The sequence below is a fragment of the Pongo pygmaeus genome, chromosome 2 (assembly GCF_028885625.2).
Source record: "Pongo pygmaeus isolate AG05252 chromosome 2, NHGRI_mPonPyg2-v2.0_pri, whole genome shotgun sequence".
Classification (NCBI taxonomy): Eukaryota; Metazoa; Chordata; class Mammalia; order Primates; family Hominidae; genus Pongo; species Pongo pygmaeus.
In genome coordinates, this window is record NC_085930.1 from 104,948,351 (window position 1) to 104,958,156 (window position 9,806).

Here is a 9,806-nt window from a genome sequence, read left to right on the forward strand (position 1 = left end):
CATCAGTTCCCTTTATTTTTTACCTAAACTCCTCATTCATCAGATGGTTCCACACATCAGCAATCACTGACACTGACTTCTGGTCATGACTTTTTCTTTCTCATTGGGGTGCTGAAAACAGAGGGCAGTTATCCTCCCAAAAAGAAGGTAAAGCAGCACAGGGAGGCAAGGGCTAGGGATGGGGCCCCCGGCAAGAGGCTCTCAGAAGTTGAGGCAGCAACATTCCATAGGAAACCCATGGGAGGAAAGTATGGGGGCCTGGTGGGGGACGCCCTGCTCATCGCTGACTGTCACAAGGCCAGGTGCACAAACTCACTCGGACCTGAGGAGGGGTTGACAGTGCTTGGCCCCCAGTAAAGCTCTGTGGGACACAACCTGGTTACTAACTTTTTTTTTTTTTTTTTCTTTTTGAGACAGAGTTTTGCTTTTGTCACCCAGGCTGGAATGCAATGGCGTGATCTTGGCTCACTGCAACCTCTACCTCCCAGGTTCAAGCGATGATTCCTCTGCCTCAGCTTCCTGAGTAGCTGGGATTACAGGTGCCCACCACCATATCCAGCTAATTTTTGTATTTTTAATAGAGATGGGGTTTCACCATGTTGGTCAGCTGGTCTCGAACTCCTGATCTCAGACGATCCACCTGTCTCAGGCTCCCAAAGTGCTGGGATTACAGGTGTGAGCCACAGCGCCCAGCCCCCCCCCCCCTTTTTTTTTTTTTTAAGATGGAATCGTGCTCTGTCACCCAGGCTGGAGTGCAGTGGTGTGATCTTGGCTTACTGCAACCCTTGCCTCCTGGGTTCAAGCAATTCTTCCTGCCTCAGCCTCCCCAGTAGCTGGGATTACAGGTGCCCGCCACCACACCCGGCTAATTCCTGTATTTTTAGTAGAGACGGGATTTTGCCATGTTGGCCAGGCTGGTCTTGAACTCCTGACTTCAGGTGACCCACTCACCTCCGCCTCCCAAAATGCTGGGATTACAGGCATGAGCCACCACGCCCGGCCTGGTTACTACTTTTAACCCTGGAGACATTCTGCCTCCCTTTTCATATCCAAAGTCGATGACACTGACTTCCTGTCACAACTCCTTTCTCACTGGGGTGCGGAAGGCAGGGAAGTATCCTTATGAGATAGTGTGTTTCAGTAAAAAGCACAGGTCCTCAGGAAGCTGAGGCAGGGACATCGGACAGCCTTTGTGACCTGCTGTGTTTCCTGTCATGATGCACACACAAACCTTGTGTGTGCCATCTGTCCCAGTGCTGGCACCTAGGTCAAACAAGGTATGGCCCCATGGCAGAAGCCTCTGCTCACTTCTGCAGGAGTGCCCAGGGTGGGCCCTGGCACCTGTTTGTAAGAGAAGCAGAAGCCCCAGCTGATGAAGTTACATAAATGCTGACTCCTGGTAGCAAGCGTGCTCTGAGGGACTCCGGGACCTCTTCAGCAAACACCCTTGTGGTGGCCTCACAACACAAAATTACAACCAAAGGCAGATTATGATTAGCCAGAGAAGTCCTCTTGGGGAGGGAACTGTCTTTGATAGAACACATCTATGGCTGCGTGGAAGGTTGGTAGATGTGCTATGTGGGTAGGCAGTAGGAAGGGCAATGAGACAGCATTAAGCCACCCCAAGAAAGGGGAGTGTTTGGGTAGAGTTGAGAACTCAAATTTTGGGGGACAGTGAGGGGGTTTGGGCTGACTTCTGGGTCAGAAATTTCTGAAGCTGCAGCTAGGAATGGGTGTGTAAATGTGTGGGTGGCTCACGCCTATAATCCCAGCACTTTGGGAGGCCGCGGAGGGAAAGTCGCTTGAGCCCAGGAGTTTGAGACCAACCTGGACAGCATACGAAGACCCCATCCCTGCAAAAAATACAAAAATTAGCTGGGCGTGGGTGGCCCGCACCTGTAGTCCTAGCTACTCGGGAGGCTGAGGTGGAAGAATCACTTATGCTCAGGAGCAATTGCACCACTGCACTCCAGCCTGGGTGAGAGTGAGACCCCAACTCAAAAAAAAAGAAGTGCTGGCACCGTGTCTCTGGCATATGTGCTGAACCATAAGCTGCACATGCATAAGGCCAACCCCAGAATGAGGGGTCAAGTAATTCTGCCTCAGCCTCCCAAGTAGCTGGGATTACAGGCGCGCGCCACCACACCCGGCTAATTTTTGTATTTTTAGTAGAGACAAGGTTTCTCCATGTTGGCCAGGCTGGTCTCAAACTCCTGATTTCGGGTGATCCACCCTCCTTGGCCTCCCAAAGTGCTGGGATTACAGGCATGAGCCACCACACCCAGCGTAACCATCCACTGTTGATGACCTTTCAGTTGTTTCCAATTTTTGTCTATTGCAAATACTGCTGCCAGGAGCACTGTTGTACATGTCTTCATGTTGCTCATACGCATTATTTTTGGAGGGTATATTCCCAAATAAAGAGTGGAATTTCAGGGTCACAGGCAGATACTGCCAAATAGGTTTCCAAAGTAGTTGTACCAATGTATGCTCCTTCAGTAGTGTTAGACAGTTCAAGCTTCTCCTATCTTTCCCAAAACTTGGTATTGTCAAGTCATTTTTATTTTAGCTACTCTGGTAGAGTGCAGTAGTCCTCCCCTCCCCCACTTTTTTTTGAGAGGTGAAGTCTTGTTCTGTTGCCCAGGATGGAGTCCAGTGGTGCAATCTCAGCTCACTGCATCCTCCTCCCCCTGGGTTCAAGCGATTCTCATGCCTCAGCCTCCCAAGTAGCTGGGACCACAGGCGTGGGCCAACATGCCCGGCTAACTTTCGTGCTTTGAGTAAAGACAGGGTTTTGCCATGTTGGCCAGGCTGGTCTCAAACTCCTGGCCTCAAGTGATCTGTCCATCTCAGCCTCCCAAGGTGCTGGGATTACAGGTGTGAGTCGCCTCACCTGGCCAGTATTTATTTTTTTCAATTTGCATTTCCCTGATGACTAAAGAGGTTGAGCACCTTTTCAATATTATTTGAATGTTCTCTTTTGTGAAGTAACTATTCGAATCTCTTGCCCCATTTATCTGTTTGTGTATATTTTATTGATTTGTAGTATGTATTCAGGATATGAGTCCATGGATGTTCTATCTTAGAGTATCTTCTCCCACTTTTAATGTCTTTTGATAAAAGAAGGTTCTCAATCGTTATGTAATCCAATTTATCAATACTTTCCTTTATAGTTAGTGTATTTTATGTCCTATTAGACAATCCTGTTAGACAGTCCTGTCCTGTTAAAAAATCTTGACTGGCTGTGGTGGCTCATGCCTGTAATCCCAGCACTTTGGGAGGCCAAGGCAGGAGGATCACTTGAGCTCAAGAGTTCCAGACCAGCCTGGGCAAAATGATGAGACCCTGTACCTATAAAAAATTAAAGAAATTAGCCAGGTGTGGTGGAGCATACCTGTAGTCTCAGCTACTCAGAGGCCAAGACAGGAGGGTCCCTTGAGCCTAGGAAGTCGAGGCAGCAGGGAGCTATGATCGCGCCACTGCACTCCAGGCTGGGCCACAAAGTGAGACCCCCATCTCTAAAAACTTTTTTAATATAAAAACAAATTTTTTAATATTTGCTTTCATGCTTGTGAACAGCCATTGCACTCCAGCTCCCGTCTCTGTAAAAAAAAAAAAAAAAAAAGTTTGCTTAAAGTCACCTTTAAGATCTTCTCTTGGCCAGGTGCAGTGGCTCACTCCTGTAATCCCAGCACTTTGGGAGGCCGAGGCGGGCGGATTACAGGGTCTGGAGATCGAGACCATCCTGGCCAACATGGTGAAACCCCCATCTCTACTAAAAATACAAAAATTAACTGGGCGTGGTGGCATGTGCCTGTAATCGCAGCTACTCGGGAGGCTGAGGCAGGAGAATTGCTTGAACTAGGGAGTCAGAGGTTGCAGTGAGCCAAGGTTGCGCCACTGTATTCCAGCCTGGCGACAGAGTGAGACTCTGTCTCAAAAAACAAAAAACAACAACCAAAAAAACAAAACAAGGTCTTCTCTTATACTGTTTTCTAGAAACTGTATATTTCTTTTCAGATGTCAAATTTATATGGAATTGATTATGCAAGCAGTATGAAATAGGGATCTCATTTAATTTTTTCTATATGGATATCCAACTGACCCAGCATCATTTATTGAAAAGCCTATTCTTTCAGTTAATAGAGTTGCTCCTGGGGAAACAAAAAAAAGAAAACAACCCTTTCTTCATGTTGGCTCTGAAGAACCACCCTTGTCAAGATTCAAGTTTGCACACATCTTCAGGCCTGTCTCTGGATTTTGTTCCTTTAGTCTTCCTATCCTCGTACCAGTACCACATGATCTTGGTTTCTTTTTATTTTTTTATTTTCATTCTTTATTTAGATACAGCGTCTCTCATTCTGTTGCCCAGGCTGGAGTGCAGCATGTGATCATAGCTCACTACAGCCTCGACCTCCCCAGAGCTCACATGATCCTCCCACTTCAGCCTCCCAAGTAGCTGGGACTACAGGCGTGTGCAAAATTTTTGTATTTTTTGTAGAGATGGGGTTTTGCTATGTTGCTCAGGCTGCCGAATCTAGTTTGTCAGTTTACACCCACACAAAATCTAGTGGGATTTTTTTTTTTTGAGATGGAGCAGTTGCCCAGGCTGGAGTGCAGTGGTGTGATCTCGGCTCACTGCAAGCTCCGCCTCCCCAGGTTCACGCCATTCTCCTGTCTCAGCCTCCCAAGTAGCTGGGACTACAGGTGCCTGCCACCATGCCCGGCTAACTTTTGTATTTTTAGTAGAGACAGGGTTTCACCATGTTAGCCAAGATGGTCTCTATCTCCTGACCTTGTGATCTGCCCGCCTCAGCCTCCCAAAGTGCTGGGATTACAGGTGTGAGCCACCGCACCCAGCCAAAATCTAGTGGGATTTTTAACTGAAGTTGCATCAAATCCATATATCAATTTGGGAAAATTGGCACCTTTATAATATTGACTTTTCCAATATTGGAACAATTTTTCACTTTATTTTTGTCTTTATTTCTCATTTTTTTAATTTTTTTTTTTTTTTTTTTTTTTTTTCAGATAGCATCTGGCTGTGTTGCCCAGGCTGGAGTGCAATGGCATGATCTTGGCTCACTGCAACCTCTGTCTCCCAGGTTCAGGCACTTCTCCTGCCTCATCCTCCAGAGTAGCTGGGATTGCAGGTGCACAACAGCATGCCCAGCTAATTTTTTTTTTTTTTTTTTTTTTTTTTGAGACGGAGTCTTGCTCTGTCGCCCAGGCTGGAGTGCAGTGACGCGATTTAGCGATTTAGACTCACTGCAAGCTCCACCTCCCAGGTTCACGCCATTCTCCTGCCTCAGCCTCCGAAGTAGCTGGGACTACGGGCGCCCGCCATCACACCTGGCTAATTTTTTTTGTATTTTTAGTAGAGACAGGGTTTCACTGTGTTAGCCAGGATGGTCTCGATCTCCTGACCTCATGATCCGCCCGCCTCAGCCTCCCAAAGTGCTGGGATTACAGGCATGAGCCACCACGCCCGGCCAAGCTAATTTTTTTGTATTTTTAGTAGAGAAGAGGTTTCACCACGCTGGCCGGACTGATCTCGAACTCCTGACCTCAAGTGATCCACCCACCTTGGCCCTCCAAAGTGCTGAGATTTCAGGCATGAGCCACCATGCCAGGCCTATGTCTTTATTTCCCTCAATAATGTTTTATAGTTTTTTTGTATGTGTGTACGTAGTCTTTGCACATCTTTCATTAGGTTTATTCCTCAGCATTTGATATTACTTGATGCTATTGTAAACATCATTGTTTTTAAGAAATTTTTTTTTTTTTCTCGTTCACTGCAACCTCTGCCTCCCAGGTTCGAGTGATTCTCTTGCCTCAGCTTCCTTAGTAGCTGGGACTACAGGTGCCCACCACCACGCCCGGCTAATTTCTGTATTTTTAGTAGAGACAGGATTTCACCATGTTGGCCAAGCTGGTCTCAAACTCCTGACCTCAGGTGATCCACCTGCCTTGGCCACCCAAAGTGCTGGGATTACAGGCTTGAGCCAACATGCCCAGCCAAGAAATTTATTTTCTAACTATTGGTGACATATAGAAATTGCAACTGATTTTTATATATTGATCTTGTGTCCAACAACTTTGCCGAACTCATTCTAACAACTTACCTATAGGTTCTTTTGAAATTTTTACATATACAATCCTACTGCTTGTGAATGAGTTTTTTTTTCCCTTCCAATCTTCATAACTTATTATTTTTCTTGCCCTACTGCACTGGATAGGCCCTCCGATATAATACTGAGGCTTGTGGTCATGAATATAAAATGAGACCAATCAGCATGGTTGTTTGTTTTCCTCCAGCAGTGTTCTGCTGCGCTAGAGGCAAACGATACATAAATAGTCTATTTTAACTGGGGTTAGATTTTAGCCCAGCAAGTTTGTCTAAGAAGAACAGGGCAGGCGGGGTGCGGTGGCTCACGCCTGTAATCCCAGCACTTTGGGAGGCCGAGGCGGGAGGATCACAAGGTCAGGAGATCAAGACCAGCCTGGCTAACACGGTGAAACCCCGTCTCTACTAAAAATACAAAAAAAAAATTAGCCGGGCATGGTGGTGGACGCTTGTAGTCCCAGCTACTCGGGGGGCTGAGTCAGGAGAATGGCGTGAACCCGGGAGGCAGAGCTTGCAGTGAGCTGAGATCGTGCCACTGCACTCCAGCCTGGGCGACAAAGCAAGGCTCTGTCTCCAAAAAAAAAAAAAAAAAAAAGAACAGGGCAGGGAGTTTCCGTGGCACTGAACTCTATAAGGCTAATGACACAGGTCAATAGCTGAGATGATGAACAATGGACTCGAGATCTCAGTGAGGTCAAAGAACTGCTGGGTAATTGAGCTGGACAGGTTGGCCAGGTCTTCCCCTGGAAAGGTACACCTGGCTAGGAGTAGACAAACACAGGGTGGGGTGGAAAAGGCAGGAGAAGGAAAGAGGCTGAGAAGTGTTAGCGGGCAGTATCTGCCACACCCTTACCCTCTGGTCTTCTGATCGCTCCATCTGCCACCCAGCAGCCTCAAATCCAGGTCTCTGGGTCCTGGGTGGACCTCTAGTTGGGAGCTGATAAGAGGAGGAGGATAGGCTGGGCACGGTGCCTCATGCCTGTAATCCCAGCACTTTGGGAGGCTGAGGCGGGCAGATCACTAGAGGTCAGGAGTTTGATACCAGCCTGGCCAACATGGTGAAGCCCCATCACATGGTGAAGCCCCATCACACCACTTCACTCCAGCCTGGGTGACAGAGTGAAACTCCATCTCAAAAAAAAAAAAAGAAAGAATGAGGTTAAACCACATAGGGGTCTTATTAGGAGGCAAGGGCAAGATTTGGAGGTGGAGAGAAGAACTATCACCACTATCACTAACATCTGGTTTTTGTTTTTTTTACCGGGAGTGCATTAGGAACTGCCACTGGGGCTGGGGCATAGAGGTGAGTGCAGATTGAGGGAGAGGAGCTCCACAGAACAGCCACAAAGGGAGGATGACAGTGGGATGACACACAGCAGGGAGCAACATGGAGAGTGATCCGCAATCAATCTCACTGCTCAGAAGTGAGGAGCTTTGCTCTCCAAAAGGAGTGTTAGCTGGGGCCAGCGCCAGCCCTATTGGTGAGAGGGCAGGGCTTGATTTCCCTCAGCCATAGTCCCTTTATGCCTCTGCACATTTGCCCACACAGTCTCCAAGACGTAGGATGCCCACCCCCAATCCCTATCCCTCCCTGCCCTTCCTTTGCAGATGTGGATCTCCCCTTGGTCATTCAAGGCACTGCAAGAAGGCTTCCCAGGTTGCGAAGGTGACTCAGATGCCTCCTCTGGGACACCAACACCCTTCCCCAGCAGAGCCCCTGCCTGTCTGCCTCCGTGGTGTCAGGTTTTGTGCCCTCTACTCACTAGATTGTGGACACAGAAAGCGCTGGTGCTGTCAAAACCACTTCTGGGTTGCCGGGTGCGGTGGCTTACACCTATAATCCCAGCACTTTGGGAGGCCAAGATGGGCGGATTGCTTGAACCCAGGAGTCCAAGACTAAATCTGGCCTACATGGTGAGACCCCGTCTCTATAAAAAATGCAAAAATTAGCCAAGTGTGGTGACACGTACCCGTAGTCCCAGCTACTTGGGAGGCTGAGGTGAGAGAATCGCCTGAACCTGGGGAGTTCGAGGCTACGGTGAGCTGTGATCACCACTGCACTCCGAAAGAGTGAGACCTTGTCTCTAAATAGATAAATACATAAAACTACTTTGGGGGACTCGCTCCTCCAGCCCCTGCACCGATTGGCTCCCATTCAAAGGAGTTCAGCCCTAAGTGCCTCTGCAGATCCTCTACCCCCACCCACAAACCCGTAGGAACCCCGGCCGTGTATCCGGCCCAGAGCTCTGATCCTGGGGAGGTCCTCAGATTCGTAGACAGAAGAGGGAACAACTGGAGACCTGCTGCCTGTCCTTGGTAGCCACAAGGGGCGCTGGGGAGGTGGAACCCGCAGAAGCCCCGCCTCCCGGAAGCGGAGAAGTCAAGGGGCGAGAGGATGCGCCGACTGATTGGTTGATGGTGATGTCATAGGTATCGTTCGGGGCGGGCCAGAGGCCTTGGCCAGGAGTTCCTCGCCTGTTACAACCAGGATCCACCCCATCGCGGGAGCCGCACCCTGTGGAGCGTTCTGGGGTCCAGGCCCTAACCTCTTCCTGGGCGTCGGGATGCCCGCGTCCTCTGCACCCGGCGCTGCAGCTCGTTATCGATTCTGCCTTTGGAGGCCTGTCCGTATAGGGTACCTCCCGGACTATCTCTCACGGTTAGCCGGCAACCCGCGGAGCCCCCTCCCCCATGCGATGAGTCCGCCGTGTGGGGCGGGGCCTCCCATTGTGCCAATAGAAACAATGACTGTCTGATTGGAGTGCTCCGCGTTCACCCCTCGCCTCCGCTCCTCTCGTGACGTCTGTTGCGCCAGGTCCACCCATTGGCCTGGCGAGACCGGCGCGTGCCAGGAGTTAAGCAGGGAGAGCTGGAATGCACCGGGGGTGGGGGGAGGACTGAGTTTCTGTGTCAGTCCCTTCAAGGGGTTAAGGCATACGGTCGTGACAGACGAGGGGCGGGGACCCGAAGAAGCGGGGCCTGCAGCCATGGGGCGACGCCGGGCTCCACGTGGAATCCCAGAGCACTCGGGACTCGCAGCCTGGGAGGGGGTGCAGCCTCCAGTGAAGGGGCCCCGAGCCCGGGAGACTGCTGGGGACCAGCAAGGCAGGGAAGAATTTGGCCTCTGCTCCCGCCTCGGGAGGGTCATCTCTGGTCCCTGCTCCGCAGGGGCGATCCAAATAAGCAGGTGGTCGCGACATGTTTCATAAAACTAGCTGATGGGATAGTTAAAGCTATTGTTCGGGGTGCTGGCACCCCAGACCCCTGTCCAGCCATCGTCCCCTCTACCCCAGGATTTCACACAGTACCCCCTCCCAGAGCCATGAGAACGCTCATGGGCACCAAAATTTCAGACCAAAATCCGGGACACGGTTCAGAACTAGTGGTCAGGAAGGGGGACAAGAGATCTGGAAGGACAGGAAAAGGCTGGGAGACGGAGCTGGGACAGCGCCCTAGAAGGAGGGAGGTGGGTGAAGGCGGCGACCGAAAGTGGGGAGGGCGGACCCAACGACGGCGAACCTCCGCGCTCTGTTCAGCACCATGAGCAGCGCTCACGTCCTCAATAAAGATGGCGGCAACAGCTTCGGTCCTCAGAGCTGCCATGCGTGATGGGTTGTACCACCGTGTTTCGGGCGCCGGGGCAGAGGTGGAGCAAACCATCGGGGCGGCCGGGAGCCAT